This window comes from Meleagris gallopavo, chromosome 1 (genome assembly GCF_905368555.1).
Source record: "Meleagris gallopavo chromosome 1, MGAL_WU_HG_1.1, whole genome shotgun sequence".
Taxonomy (NCBI): Eukaryota; Metazoa; Chordata; class Aves; order Galliformes; family Phasianidae; genus Meleagris; species Meleagris gallopavo.
The window spans coordinates 31954925-31972273 of NC_139404.1; positions in this window are offsets into that span (position 1 = coordinate 31954925).

A 17349-nucleotide genomic window follows, 5' to 3' on the forward strand; every position below is an offset into this window, starting at 1 on the left:
GAAAGAGTCCAGCGGAGGGCCACAAAGATGGTGAAGGGCCTGGAGCATCTCCCCTGTGAAGAAAGGCTAAGTGAACTGGGTCTGGTTAGCCTTGAGAAAAGACGACTGAGAGGGGACCTGATCCAGGTTTATAAATATCTGAGGTGTGGCGGCCATAGTGATGAGGCCAGTCTCTTTTCAGTGGTACGTGGAGACAGGACGAGGGGAAACGGACATAAGCTGCAGCACAGGAAGTTTTGCACGAATGTGCGTAAGAACTTCTTCACGGTGAGGGTGACGGAGCACTGGAACAGGCTGCCCAGGGAGGTTGTGGAGTCTCCTTCTCTGGAGATATTCAAGTCTCGCCTGGACGCCTACCTGTGCGACCTGGTGTAGGGAACCTGCTTTGGCAGGGGGGTTGGTCTCGATGATCTCTAGAGGTCCCTTCCAACCCCTACAATTCTGTGATTCTGTGATTCTGTGATCTTGTCCTATTTCAACAATATGAACATTGCAAGTTCTCCAGAGTAGAAACTATATTGCAGAATGCCTGTCTCAAACATTTACCAATGAGGAGTTAGACAAAGCAGAACTATATGTCACTGAGTTTTATATCAAGAGAGCCAATATGATTAATATATGCAGCAGCAGCAGCAAAAGAACCACAGAATCTGTTAACAACATGAAAAACAACTGTGAGAATACATCGAGTCTCAATTACTTCTCTTATTTCATCCTTCATATTCCTTAGCTGCAGTTCTTACTTTTTAGAAAAAGTTGCAAGACACAAGGTTCAGAATGGAATAGGTCTATATTATATTTCTATTCACAGTCAAGAATAAGGGAGCACTTAAAGGTTTGAAGTACAAGACAGCAAAACAAATATATCAAAAGTGGCATTCTGAACAATGGTTGCCTATCTTTTACATGTTTCTCTCCATAAAAACAGTGATTCTGTCTTTTCTTATTAAACTCAAATTTAGGAAGCAATGATCTCAAGCTATGCGACATATAAATGATAGCTATGATAATTATCATGGCTTCTGATACAGTAATACAGCATTTCAAGCAGTTTTGAGATATCTCCTGTTTACCAGCGGGTGTTTTAGAATACAAATAGCTGCATCTCCACAGTAGACTTTGTTTTCCTTCCCATACTCCTCACAATTGCTCATTTCATGTATGGCCAATAAGTTACAACCCCTTACTGCTTTTCCATGTGGGGAGCGATGAAGCAACTGCATATGGGTCAAGGGCCATCAAAAGGGACTTCAGAGCCTTGGAATGACAGATGAAGTAATTGACTGCACAGGTCATCTTTTCTTCTCTGCCTCCTTTATTGGGTTAGGATATGAGGGATCTAGACAGGTTTGAGCAGTGATCCCAGAAGAACATCATGAGTCTTGCACCTGGATCAAAGCAACCTCCATTTACTAATACAAGCTGGGAGTGAAAAGACTGAGCACACTGTCAAAAAGGACCTGGAGGTACTGGTGGATGCCAAGCTGGACATGAGTCAGCAATGTGTCCTCACTGCCCAGAAAGCCAATCATATCCTGGGCTGCATCAGAAGAAACATGGCCAGCAGGTTGAGGGAGGTGATCCTGACCTTCTGTGCTGAGCTGGTGAGGCCTCATCTGGACTACTGCATTCAGATCTGGAGTCCTTAGTACAGGAGTTGGAATGCATCCAGAGGAGGGCCAAGAGAGAACACCTCTCCTATGAGGACAGGCTGAAAGAGATGGGGATAGCCTGGAGAAGAGAAGGCTCTAAGGTGACATGATAGTGAGTGGCCTTTCAATATCTAAAGGGGATCTATGCAAAAGAAGGACAAGAAGAAATAGTTACAAACTTAAAGAAGGTAGATTTAGATTGGATAAGAGAAAAATGTCTTTTACATTGACATGGGTGGTGAGGCATTGGAACATGTCATCCAGAGATCTGGTGGCTGCTGCGTTACTGGAGACTTTCAAGGCTAAGCTTGACTGGACTCTGATCTAGCTGTGGGTGTCTCTGCTCACTGCAGGGGAGTTGGGCTCGATACTTTTAAAGATTCTGTGATTCTATAAATCTTTCAGATATTCATGTTCTTGGTGCTTCAGACAACCACCAGTTTAATATTGCATGTACAGTCGCTTTAGTTACCTGTTTCTCAGGTACATCTTATGGGACTAAAAGACTATGTGGGACTAAAAGTATAACAGGAAAAATAAATGTTTGAAACTTCAATGACAAGTTACTCTTCAGAGCCTGGAATGTGATAATAGGAGTCTTTTACTTGAGTTTGTTAACAAGTCTTATAACATTTAATAGTTCACTGTAATATCATCCAGAACTCTATGATGTGGTTAAAACCGAGTGTATGTAACACACAGCATTCTCTATTAAGTTCTGCAAGTTTGTAGAGTGGATCCTAAAGAATTCTCATAAAATTGTCATAGACTGCCCTTTGTTGTTTTTAACTCCGTTAAATTCAATGTAAATGCACAAAAACACTCTTCCTTCATATCTTCATCCCTTTGTTGAATTTCAACTTCATAGAACTCACATCAAATGAGTCTCTGTGAAAGAGAGCAAAATATCCAGAATATCTACTTTCCGTGACATGCAACAGTTTAGACACAAAAGTGACAAGTCTAAGTATGAAGAGACCGTGGTGATAAGAATGAGATATAAATTTTAATAATTCCTTTGAGAAATGTTTTGTGTCTGCAAGTGCTGGTGAGTAAAGTAAAAAATCTATAACTTGTAAATTTTTTAAATTTACACTTTTGAGGGTAAGTGGGTAATCATACACATGGTCTTGTGCAACTCCTGAAAGACATAATGGACTATGTCTACTTATATGTGTAATGATATTGATAAACAATGTTCTTAGAAAAATAGAAGCAGGAAAAGATCTGTAGTTTTCACCTTAAATACCAGAAAGAAAATGACTCTTGAATCTTGCTTGTGAGTACTTAGGGAAACAGCAATCTTCATTCTACTGTCTTATTTAAACTCAGCCATCTAATGCAGATTAAAATAACTTAATGAAACCTGAAAACCCTTTCACAAGCAAAGATGCTGAAACAACTGTTTTATTTCCTTGCATCAGTGAAGATGTAGGTTCATTATAAAACAAACTGGGTTAAAATAAAAAGTCTTTTGTCATCTATTTCTTAGCACTGGGACAAATTCCCTTGGAAATATTGAAAATAGATACATGGATAATGAGGAGTAAAATAATCTTTTTTTTTCTTTTTTTTTCTTTTTTTTTCATGAGAGTATATTGCATTTATTCTATTACGGAAGGTTTTCTTCCTTGATTTCATAGATAAACATAGCAAAAAGGACATTTCCAAGGATTGTTTCAAGTTCTCTAAATCATTTCTGGAAATAGCTTTCTCTTCTATATATGTTGTACACAGATCTTCAGAAGATCAAGAAACCCTAAATAACTAATGTGCTACAAGTCAGTGAACTGCAGAGACTAAACATACAACTCTAACCATACCTAATAGTAATCTCTATCTTAGTCTCAAAAAGTATACCAGGATTTTCAAGTCTGGCTAAACTGACTGATAAATGGAGACTGGGTTAGGGACCCCTATACCTGATCAAAGAATTAGAAATAAGTAGGGAGATATTTTATCCAGAGAATGAGGATGTGGTGATGAGACCATTGATCAAAAAGGAGAGCGCTAATAACCGACAAGGTGAAGGGGCCCCAAAGGTGATTACTCAAACAGTGCCATGTACCACAGATGAAATGTCAAAAATCCAGGAGAGGTATAGCAGATTAGCTCAAGAAACAGAATGTGTTTGGAGGGAACCACTGACCAGCAGAGATTGAGCCTTGTTATCAGAAGATGAGGAATAAGGATAGCAGGGGCATGGAGTTTTCTTAACTACCCAATGATCCAGCAGAACCTTGGTTCTTAATAGGATGTTTTTTGGGCAGGAGGAATGGATCCCTTGGAAAGGGGAGATCAGTGTGTATTAAGCCAAGAACTACTGTATACATAATTAGTGTTCTCAGGGACTATTGGTGTTTGTAATAACCATATTTCTATTTTTAATTTTAATGACCTTGCATAAACCCAGATTTTAATGACAAGAACTTTTGCAATTTATGGTACAGGCTCATTATTTTTATATCTATAACACTGGCAATTGAATTGGAGAAACATCTGCCAGCTTTCATGAACACCTGGATACAGTTAGCTCAGTGATCAGCTAATTTATCCGCCTTTTGTTTTCCTGGTTGTTAAGTTGATGACATATTAATTACATGTTTTCAAGGAGTGCCTACACCATTTTCCCTTTTACAAAATTACACCTTGTTAAGAAATTTTGACATTAATGCCAAAACCCCAAATTTGTAAGACATGGGAGTTATATTTGAACATAATTCTTTGAGTAACATAGCTTTTTGAGTAACAAATATCTCACAGGTAGACACATGCTTTAGTTTTGTTAATTGTACTGAACCAAAGGTGAAGATGAAGAATGGACAACTGACATGTAATGATACAATGAATGTAACCTATGTCAAGGTTTTTGGGGTGGTTTTTGTTCTGTGAAATCACTGCTTACACTTGCATGCCAGCAATTCTACAGGTGATTCCTTTACTGCCTTTTATAGGTAGAATTCTGATTAAATTATGATTTGAACATCCTCCTTTATCTAGCTACAAAAGAAGAGCTTCCAGTGCATATTGTAGATGATCATAGAACTTTAGAACTTCTGGATGAGCCCTCTCACAGATCCATGACCTTCCCTGTTTGCAGGGCCATCACTGGAACTCAGACAGGTGATCTCCCTCCTTAATCCATCCTCTACTTTCTCTCTTTTCTCTTCTTTTACTTCTTGAATTTGATAAGTAATGCAAGGCTTTTTTTTATTTTTATTTTTTTTTTTATTTTTTATTTCTTATAGTCACATAGTTTAGATGAACAGCTTAGATAGATATAATTGTAAGAGTGCCAGTACTTTTAAGATAATTGTAGTACAGAGATTCTCACAGTAACTGATTGTCATTTTTGGAGTTCGAGTGTCATTTCACCTTAACCTAAATGGTGGGGGGGGGTTGCAAATCTTGTCACTCCTCTCTCCCTTGACAGGTGGGATGTGACAATCTGATATGGAACAGTTTCTGGGCTCTTCTCACAGATGTCACTCCTGCAGACCCTGCTACTAAACAAAATCTTGTCCAATAAAATAATGCAACACTTCTTATAGCAATTTTTTTCCACCGTTTTTTTTCCCATATACTTCCTACGTGTTCAGTCACATAAATGCTGTAGTAATTATGTAATTTCCAATCTTGTTTTAAGCCTTAGTGTATTGCATATATGTTAGCATTTTTAAGTCAAAATTTAGATGGATGATACTGTTCATATCATTCCACCTATAAATTTTCAAAAATTTTATACTTTTTCAACTGTTCAGTAAGAAACTAGTTTGCCAGTAGTCCATCAGTCAAATAAGGACATTCAGCTGTGAGTAGTTTTAAAATATAAGAAAAAGTGGAAAGGATTGTTTAAGCATGTCATGGTTTTATGTTTTTTGGTTTTCTGTATTCCACATCATAACATCATTTACTGCACTGGGAGTTAAAGTGTTAATGCTCCAGTTCTGGGTGCCTATTCCCCTATACATTTACAGAAGTAGTGGGATTTGGCTCTTCCTGGTTGGCCAGTTTCTTACTGCCTTGCAGTGGATGCTGGAGGGTGCTTTCCTAGCCGTTCCAAGCTTTTCAGTTTTGACTTGGTCTCAAGAACTCTCTCTCTCCTATCTGATTTATTAGTCTCAATTTCAATTAGATTGTATTATATTTTGTTATCTTGCATTCCGATATCATAGTTAGTAAAATAAGTTTTCCTCCATAGATCATTGCCGCTGTTATTTTTCTTCCTTCCTTGAGCCCAGCTCCCATCTCCCTATCTCTTTTCCTTTACCTTTCCCGTGGGGGGGGGGAAGGGGCCTACTGCCCCTCTGTCACGGGCATAGATTGATCTAGTTAACTCCATGACAGTTTTGCATTTACATTTGTTGCAACATCAATTATTGTAAGCATACTCAACTTACAAAGAAAAGTCCAGAAAAAGCACAGTATCACCCCAGAGTGGATATTTTTAACCATTCTCCAGCCAACAGTGTATGTACTTTACAACTTTATCACACTCTTGAAAAATATTTCAAACCGTTGTGCTAGAGCTGAGTTCATTCATTACATTATCCAGTTCACTAAAAATTGAAACTCTCTATTCCTTCTGCACTAAGGACTATGATGTCACTTTCCATTGTGATTTTCTTTCACATGACCTTGATCCACTCCCAACTCCAGATTACTCTGTTTAAGCAGAAGAAGATTGTTCTCAAAGCAGACCTGAATGAAAATCATCCAGTTATCTATTTTTGTTAATGGTCATAATACCATGCAAGAGACATATGTTCTCTACGTAACATGAGGACTACTGCAAAAATGTCTTCTATTTTATTATATTGGTCCACAATGCCAGAGGTGGATGTTGGTGGATGGCAGTAGAGATTGAACCTTCCCAACTATGTTCCATTAAATTTTGTTGTCGTGCAACAGATGGCAGCAGAGGGTCCACTGACAAAATGGTGTCTGACATGGAAGTGCATATGAGGCAAAGAGGTGAAATTGAAATCCTCTATGTGGAAAAAATTACATGCATTGACATTGATTGATGCTTGCTGAACATTTATGGAGACCAAACAGTAGATGTGAGTACAGTGAGGCAATGAGTGATGCATATCAGCAGTGGTGATGGTGACAGTGGGTCACCTTTGCTGGTGCAGATTTTTTCAAATAGAGCTTGCAGGCTCTTGTTCATTGTTGGTGAAAATGTGTAGCTAATAGTGTGACTATATTGAAAAATCATGTTTTGTAGCTGAGAATTTTCTGTATTATATAGTGTTAATGATCTTTTTGTACCTGCTGTGGTTTCCAAGGAAATAAGTAGAATCATAGAATTGTGGAATCATAGAATGGTTTGGGTTGGAAGGAACATTTAAGATCATCTAGTTCAAACCACCCTGCTAAAATCTGGGACACCTCCCTCTAGATCAAAACCCCATCCATCCCTTGGATGATTCCAGGGAGGGGGCACAGCGTCACTGGACAACCTGCCCCAGTGGCTCACTGCTCTCACAACTAAGAATTTCTTCTTAATATCTAATCTAAACCTACCCTCTTACAGTTTTAAACCATTTTACCTTGTCCTGTCACTATGTGCTCTTATAAGAAGTTCCTCCTCAGGTTTCCTGTAGGCCCCCTTCAGAGACTGGAATTTAATTTTTGTGTATCTAAAGCACTCACACTTTTCATAATATTATATTATGGTTTAATTCTGAAGAAAATGTTTTTCAAGAAATAGCCAAATTATTTTTTTATCAGAAATAAGAAAGTAATCTAGTAACTGATTCATGCTGTTCTTTATATTTATAATCAAAAGGAATTAAAGAGTTGGTGCAGACAGAAACTCTCTTTGAAGCTAAAAATAGAATTAAAATGGAAAGAAAGCACCAACAATCTTGTTTTAACCCTGATGGAACTGCAAGAACTGGAAAAACTGTGACTAGAAAGGTCACTAATGCACAGGTTTGCTGCAACAAGCAGCATTGTAGCTGCAGACTTATGTACATATACATACATATGCAGAAAAAAAAAAGTAAAAATAATATAACTTAACTGTTGACTGCACTGTTTCAGTGGAACGATTTCATTTAGTAATTCTGGCATACTGCATATGAACATAATGGTGCAACACAGACATATCACAGAATCATAGAACGGCTTGGGTTGGAAGGGATATTGAGGATCACCACGTTCCAACCCCCCTGCCACAGGCAGGACCATCAACTTCCACATTTAATTCTATACCAGGCTGCCCAGGGCTGCAACCAACCTGGCCTTGAACACTTCCAGGGACGGGGCATCCACAGCCTCTCTGGGTAGCCTCCAGCACCTCACCACTCTCATAGTAAAAAACTTCCCCTGATATCCGACTTAAATCTTCCCTCCTTCAACTTAAAACCATTTCCCCTTGTTCTGCAGTTATATACCCTTTCAAAGAGTTGGCTCCCCACCCGTTTATAGGTTCCCTTTAGGTACTGAAAGCTGCAGTGAGCTCAACCTACAGCCTTCTCTTTTCCAGGCTGAAGAAGCCCTGCTCCCTCAGCCTGTCTTCATAGGGGAGCTTCTCCAGCCCTCTAATCATCTGTGTGGCCCTTCTCTGGATCTTTTCCAACAACTGTCTTTCTTGTACTGGAGGCTCCAGACCTGGACTCAGTACTCCAGATGAGGCCTCACGAGGGCAGAGTAGAAAGGGACAATCACTTCCCTGTCTGCTGGCCAGCCCTCCTCTGATTGAGCCCAGGATACCATTTGCTTTCCAAGCTGCAAAAGCACACTGCTGGCTCATGTTAAGTTTTTCATCCATCAGGACCTCCAGGTCCTTCTCTGCAGGGCTACTCTCAAGATCTGCTCCTTCCGGTCTGTATGGATGCCTGGGATTCCTCCGGCCCAATTACAAATCCTTGCACTTTGCTGTCTTGAACTTCATTAGATTCACTTGGGCCCACCTTTCGAGTCTATTGAGGTCCATCTGAATGGCATCCCTTCCTTCCATTGTGTGATATCATCAGCATATTTATGTTCTTAAAAATTAAAAAAAATATATTACATCTACTACATCTATACTACATCTTAAATTTTCACAGCAGTATGGAGCTTCAAGTAGACTTCTTTCTCCCAGTTCTCTGGAACATCTTTGTTAGAAGTTTTGTATCTGCAGCTGTATCTCCTACTTTTGATTTTGTGAGCAAAGAACTCTCTGATTCTGTACAGTGATGTGCCTCTAAAGTGGAAGTGATTCAGTAGAAATTAACATCTAAAATCAGAAACAAAATCAGAAACAAAATCTAAAAGAAGTCTTTTCCTTCTATAAATTAGCAGTAAAATAGTGCATCAAAGTAAACATTCATGTAAGTAATCATATTTTGCTGAAGAAGTAAAAAAAACATGAATTTCAGAACGCTGTGTTTCATACAAATGAACCCAGAGATATGTCACATACAGCTTCTATAGAAATCTAGATTCCTAATATGAATGTTATAGTAATTGCTTTCAGAATATACACGTGGTCATTTTTAGATTATGTTTTCATCCTCAATCTCTTTACACCTAACTGATTTTGTATCTCATATTTGCTTTGCATTCAAAAGTAGATTGCTCAGTCTTGTTTCTTAAAGCTGAGATGTTCTGTGCATTGATGGATATCTTGAAAAATCTGTAATTGCATGGGATGTGAAGCAGTCTTTTGTGTGGGCTTATCTCGAGGAAGATGGCCGTCTCTGGAGGTGCTCCAATGACTCTTACTCAAGCGCCCAGGAATGCCACACTAGCAGAAGAAGAAGGATAAAAAGGGGACCTACAACCATGAGGTTTAGGTTTTCTGGCAACAGATTCCTCATGAAGAAGAAGAGGTTTCTGACATGAGAATCCTCATGACCTGCCTCTCTCCCTCCTGGACTTGTCTGTGCTCTACCTGCATGCTGGAGAAGAAAAAAGTCTATGCCATCAGATTCCTCATTACGGAATTTCTACATGCTGATGGACTCTCCTGAGCCTGCTACCTGAGTCCTGCTGCTTCCTCCCGGATTGACTCTGCAAATTCTTCCTGCTACCTGCTTGCTGCCCAAGGCCAGCCATGCTGCTGCTGCTGCTCTCCTCCCTGCTGTTTTTGCCTCGGACCTTCGAAACGGCATGCAACAGGACCGCTGCTGGATCCTGGTGTTGACTATTTCTGCTTTACATGATTCTTGCTTCTTTCCTATCTTTTCTATCACCCTCCTTCCCTTCCCCATCTTCCTGACTTATAATAAACTGGTCGGACCAACATTTGAACCATTGTTTCTTAATCTCACATCGGGTATACATATATTAAAAGAACCTCCTCTCCCTCCTATAAACTGGAGCGAGACAAAGGGTTTATCTGAAATAATGCCTCTTATTTTGTTATGTTTGCCCTCAGTGTCAGAGGAGGAAATTGGTGGTGTGGCAATAAAGGTTCAAATAGCAGCAGAGGGGCAATCTGACAAAATGGCATCCAACATGAAAGTGTGTATGAAGCAAAAATGCATCAATGAATTCCTCCAAGACAAAAAAACTGCACACACTGATATTCATCAATGCTTGCTGACCACTAATGTAGTCTGAACAGTGGATGTGAGCATGGTAAGGCTGTGTGGTGCATGTCAGCAAGAGTGACAGTGACACAAAAGACAAGATACGTTTGGGATGGTCATGCAGATTTATAGTGGTGTTGAATGCAGGCTCTTCTTCATTGTTGATGAAAATGTATAGTTAAAGGTGGTGACTCTGTTTAGAAATTGTGTTTTGTAGCTGAGAATCTTGTCTCTCTAATAGTGCTAATAGTATAATTGTGCTATCTGAATCTGCTGTAGTTTCCATGGAAATAAACAGGAGACATTATGATTGAAGCACAATATATGCATCATTGTGATGTAGCTACTACTATAGTTTGCTTAAAAAGGCAAAGAAATGTGTCCAGAGAGAAGAGAAGGAAAAACAAATTATATACATATATAGCCTTTAATTGTCGTTATATATATATATGTATATGTTAAAGAAAGAAAAAGTCAAAAAAGACTGAAAAAGACAATCAAAAACAAAACAAAATTCAACACTGCACTAAAAACAGAACCCTGATTTCAAAGGTGAAAAAAAGCAAAAGTAAACAGTTTTTGCCTGTCATCATTATACACATAGATTTAAAATTAATGAGCCTCCTTTTTCTTTTTTCGATACGTTGCTAATATCTGTCTACTGATTATTTCTCAGCAAGACTACATAATTTTCTTTTTTAAGGTCACAGATGATTCAAAACAATCTGAAATAAATGTATCCTTCTAGTAGAGTGTCAAGACTCCGGAAATTAGAGGATTGTACATTTTCTACCACTTTGTAGATTTATGGTAAATATTAGAAAATCATAGCAATATAAAATTTTGCAGGTTGATCATTGTGACACTACAAGGAAATTTACCACAGTTGATCAGTTTAGTTACAAGAGTTAGGTTTTCCCTTGTTTTGAGTCAATTAATATCCTCTCCTCTAAAGCTTCCGTTTCATGGCCAAGTATTGTAATTTGTTATCTAGTGCCCTCCATGTGCTATAGCAGTGACTCTCTACAGTGATTAACTTCATAAATTCAATTAAACTGTAATTAATTTTATGCTTTGCTTGTTTAGTAGATCTTTGATGAAAATAACTTATTATCTGAAGCTTAGATTTAACAATTGTTCTGTGTCAAAATCTACTGAAGTTAGCAGGAGACACAAGTGATCACCATCCCTATGGACAGAAGAGATAAAACAGACTGATAGCGTCAGTCATGGAGTTTCCAACAGTGACTGAAAAGTCTCACTTCTGAACATGATTTTCTATATTATATGTGTATAAACCTGATCTGCAGAAAGTTCTATGTGATCATAATTGTTATCTGATCCATGTATTTGTTTATTTTCATGCAGTAGGGTCAGATGAAGGCCTCTATCCTTGTTATCTCTGTTTATCCATGAAGAAAAGTTAGCCTTCATATTCTGGCAAGACTCCGCAAGGAGTCACAGAATCACAGAGTGGCATGGGTTTAAACATTATCTAATTCCAAGCCTTCTGAGTTGGATCTGAGTTGGAATCCCTACCACATTCAGTCACCACCCAATCGATCAGGCTGCTCAAGGCCCCTTACAACCTGGGCTTGAACACATCCAAGGATGGGGCATCCACAGCTTCTCTGGCTGTGTCAGGAACCTAAAGGTTCTGATCAAAGAATGATCCTGAATTGGATCAAAGGATTCTGGGAGGGATCATAACTGGATGCTAGAACCATAGGCCGCATGACAATTTAAGGGAAGCTGTATTTGTGGCTACAACTGTTTATCTTGTTTTGTAGGGAGTTGATCTTGCCAGTTTATTTTGTTTTGCAAGCAGCTGAGCTTGCTTGCAAGCAGGTGTGTTTCTTGGGCTCCGTATCATGTCCTGTCCACACTGGTGCATTGTGCAAGTGGGAAAAAACCCTTCAGTCCCTGGGAGAGAATAAAAGGAGTGGAGAGGCTGTGGGGAGAAGTGTGTTTTGGAGTACGGGATGTCCTGTTGTACTTACTATTGAGCTCACTGCTGGCATGTTTCGTCCTCCTGTTTGGTGTTTTGTCCATCTCCAGAGGTTTGATAAGTCATATTAAGCTTGCTTAAAGAAGCTTGTTTTATCTTACTAGGGTTATCTAAGTGTATGCCTGTGCGTGTGTGTGCCAAATAAAACTTGTAACTCTCCTAAGTTTCCTAAGTACATAGTTACTTGCCTCCACTCCTAAGGGATTCTGCCTCTTGGATCCAAAATGTACCCTGAAACACTGGGTAACTTCTTCCAGGGACTCACCACCCTCTGATTGGTTCCACCAGACATCTAATCTAAATCTCCTCTCTTTTAGTTTAAAACCGTTCCCCCTTCTCCTATCACTATCAGAGCATGTAAAGAGTCAATCTCCCTCCTGTTTACAAACTCCCTTAAAGTACTGGAAGGCCACAGTGAGGTATCACCAGAGCCTTCAAGGAGCAATCACTTTCTGCTGACTTTGGCATGTGCTGATTTGTGCAAATAGAAAGGCTAATGTTGAAGACATTGACACTACAAATAACTATATGAATGGAGGTTGAATACTTCTCAATGTATTTCAGCTAGCCATAGACATAAAGTCACCAGATAGAGAATTATGGTTACATTTATCCCATGTTCCTTGAAACACCTGAGACTCTCATTACTACCTTTGTTATCTACAGCTTCATTTTTGCTGGGGGAAAAAAGCACTTTTAGAAGACACTTCATTCTATATAAGATCTAAGTCATTTTAATTAGCATAGGTATTATTCTTGCTAAAGATTAAGCAAGATGGCCAATAACTTCAAGGCATGGGCAAGTAAAAAAATCACTCTTGTTAATGTGTATGCTAATGGTGCTTCTGATTGCAGCTTTAAGTTCAACAGATTCGCAATCAAAGCAACAAATCTACCATCCTGCGGTATTGTCCTGAGCTGCAGTCATCAAGCAGAGATACCAACATGCAGACCTGTCTAGACCAAATTGCAACTTCTGCTTCGTTTTTAATTTCTTTTCTTCATCTTCTCTAGTATTACTCTCTTCTACTAGATTAACTGTTTGCCTTTGTTTACTCTTTTCCAATTGATTGGTTTATTGCCTTAATTGACATTTGTGATTTACATTTGCCTTGTTTCCATCTGAATGATTTCACTTTTTCTACCAGTTCCTGTTCACGAAATGTATTCCTCTTTGAGTTCCCCTGTCACTAACTTAGTCATGTAGCCACACATCAGTGCTGGTTACACACCATTACAGCTTTGAGATACATTAAGACTGGGTATCAACATGCAGGAACTACCATGGGCAACATATTTTCTTAGCCTAAATACAAAGCAGATTTTTTTCTCCTTTGGCAAAAGGATATGCTAAAATATATCAAAAGTGAAAGTATAACAGCATCTAGCCATATTTAGTTCATGCAAAATAAAATGTGCAACATTAAGTAAATAAATTATCCACTTTTTTTATTTACCACTAACAGATGGATATATCTTGCATTAACACAGGGTGAACACTAGCCCTGGAGAGTTGACTCCCAGTTATTTACCTGCTATAAGTTTACATCTAAAATTACTGATGATGTAGCTATGTCCGTCCCTACAGGCATTCAAAGACAGATAGGATGGGGCCCTTGGCAAACCTGTCCATGGCATGGGGATAGGAACTAGATGATCTTTATCATCTTCATCAATTACATCAACAGTGGGATCAAGTGCACCCTAAGGAAGTATGCAAATGACACCAAGCTAGGCAGTGCAGTCAACATATCTGAGGAATAGGATGCCCTCCAGAGATACCTAGAAAGGTTCAAGTAGTTGACCCTGGTAAACCTTGTGAGATTCAACAAATCCGAGTACAAGGTCTTACATACGGGCTGTGGCAATGCCCACTATCAGTACAAGCCATGATCCTCACAGCCAGTCCTGTGGTCAATTCAATCCTTGTGACGAGCCCCACAATGGGTGCCAAAAATGACGTTGTGGTTTAACCTGGCAGGTGGCTAAGCACTACACAGTTGCTCACTCACTCTCCCCTTTCCCAGAGGAATGGGGGAGAGAATCGAAAAGAAAAATACAAGTACAACTCAAAGTAGAACTCATAGATCTATTTGCTAAGATAGAGAAAAGGATAATAATTATTACAAATATATATCTGTATATGAATGTATACAAAAAATAATGCACAAGCAATTGCTCATCACTCACTGACCAATGCCCAGCTAATCCCCTGAGCAGAGAAAGATGGGAGGTGAACTGCCATACCCTTCAAAACTCTAGTTTCGCATGATGCCATATGGTATGAAATATACCTTTGGCCAGTTTAGTTGTCAGCTGTCTTCATTTTGTTTCACACAACTCTTTGAACTGAGAAACTGAATGTGAGATGAGGGATGAAAGAATGGAACACACCCTGCTGAAAAGGAATTGGGGGTACTTGTGGATGGCAAGCTGGACATGAGCCAGCAATGTGCTTTCACAAACCAGAATGCCAATCACATTCTGGGCTACATTGAAAGGAGAACTGTCAGCAGATAGAGGGATGCGATCCTGCCCCTCTACACTGTTCTCTATCTAGACATGGTGTCTTCAGTATAGGAGAGTGTGTCTAGAAGAGGGCCACATAAATGATCCAAGGGATGGAACAACTCCACAATGAGGGCAGGCTGAGGGAGCTGGGGCTGTTCAGCCTGGGGAAGGCTCCAGGGAGACCTGATAGCAACCTTTCAGTGTCTAAAGAAGGGCTATAGCAAGGAAGTGGACAGATTCTTTAGCAGTATCTGTGTTGATAGGACAAGGGGAAATGTCTTCAAATTAAAATAGGGGATCTTTAGATAGGATATATGGAAGTATTTCACTGTAAATGTGGTGAGACACTGGAACAGGTTGCCCAGAGATGTGTGTCAGATGCCTTGTCCTTGCAGACATTCAAGGTCAGGCTGGTTGGGGTTCTGAGCAACCTGATCAAGCTGTGGGTGTTGGACTAGATGACCTTTAAGGCTCCCTTCCAATTCAAATGATTCTATGATTCTGTGATCTTTAAGATCCGGTCTAACTCAAGTCATTCTATCATTCTATGATTATGATTCCATGAATATCAGCAAAATATACTGACGATGACAAAAGTGCTGATCTAATAGCCAAATATTCTATTCCAATTTTTATAGGGGTATCCTCAGAAATTTTTCTTCTGGAGTGGATGTAGCAACAAAATAACAAAATAGCAACACGAGAAAAACAAGCAAAAAAAAAATATATATGCACAGACATATATTTCTGGTGTTATGACTAACTCTCTGTTGCACTTTTAAAATTCAGGGCAGCGTTTCCCTCAAGTGCAGCATCAGATTGCTGACAATATCTTTATAAATAGCATTTAATTTCACTTAAATCATTTCCAGATTGCACCCTTTTAAAAGGGGGCCGCAGGAAGAAGGCTTCCTTGGACCCTGGAAATCTGGCATCAAGGAAAAGTGCTTTAGCCAGTGTAGTACTGCCACACTGAAAAGGGGCAAGCAGGGCTGTCAGCTGCCTCTTGTTTCATCTCTCAGCTGCCTTACTATTAAGCTTGTGTCACATGTTCCATGATCTCATTCTCTTACCCAACCTCTTTATCATTTTCAGTCATTTTTCCCATCTGTAACCAACTATGAAAAAACCCTCTGACAGATACAAGCTTGTTGAACAGATAATCTTTTAAAAAATACTCTGACTATTGTATGAATGTTCTGCTTCACTCAATTTTATTTACCTTCAATGAGGACTCTGTACAAAAGCAGGTTATGTCAACCTTTTTTTTCTCTAGTTTTCTGCCAAGCTTTGGATTCAAACTAACCGTGGATGAATGCAAACTGAATGAATTGCTAGTGCGTAGCCAAACTACTGTCAATGACAAACATTTGGAAACCTTTGTATATTAATTAGTAGCACTATTTGACTTTTGAGGTAAAAACTTTTTCTTTTTTTTTTTTTTAAGGGTATTGCATTGCAGAAATCTACATAATACACATTTCAGACATAAGTCCACCTCACACCTCTGAATTTTAAGGAACAGAATGCACTTGAATTATTCATACCTACTACAAACATATAGAAATGTGGTATTGATGGTAAAATCATGGTAAAAGATTGTAAAAACAAAACTCAGGAACATTTTCCTTGTGTAAGTCATAAAGACAATTTTCACTAATTGGGAGTATTAGAAATGTAATAAGATATTCCTTTAATCCTTGATCTACTTATCCCTTCTTTCATTATGAACTCAAAAAATTCCTTTTTATGTTTCAATCAGCTGGCATAGCTTTTTACTAGACTGATGTAGATTTCCAAGTATACTCTCAATACTTAAAATTTGATTGCATATTTTAGATTCAGTAGATGACTACTGAAAGAATTTGTGATTTTGTTAGCTCTGCTAAAAGTCAACCTAGTTATGCACTGAGCTCATTTGAAAGGCTTAAACTGAGCCTTAGCCTTAATTTCAACAAAATAATCAACTATTTTCATTTATGGCTGATACTGATATTTTTTACCATGTCTGCAGAACAATATGAGTTTAGAAACTTCTAGTTATGAATCATGATGCTTTCAGGAAAGTCCATTGTCAATTTTAGTATATATTTTAAATCATGTAGATCAGGCTCTGTCTTTCTTTTGCCTGATTAGACTGAATTTCTTGTCATGGTAGCAGTCTGCATTAACGAGGCACTTAAGCACACGCATAAAGTTAAGTTTAGTGGTCTGATTGAAGTCAATGACACTTTTTGAATGCTAAATATTAAACACATAGTAAAGTGTCTTTCTCAACAAGGGCGAGAATGATTATGGTTATTAGATTGCCTTATAAAGATAAGGAATCACTTGTAATTGGAATTTTTAAACTAGATCAGGACAAATACCTGAGAGGTAAGCTATAAAAAGTAAAATAAAATAAAATAAAATAAAATAAAATAAAATAAAATAAAATAAATGTGGAAAGTGGATGTTAATGATCAAATTACTTTCCCAATTTTTGTTCAATTTTTGTTTGCATACAATGTGGAATAAAGATGATCCTAAGTGATAATTAATTTAAAATATCCAAATATTTTCAAAATATTTTTAAAATATTCAAATACTCAAAATATTCAAATATTTAAATATTCTGAGGTTCTACAAATGCTTTACAAATTCTTATGTG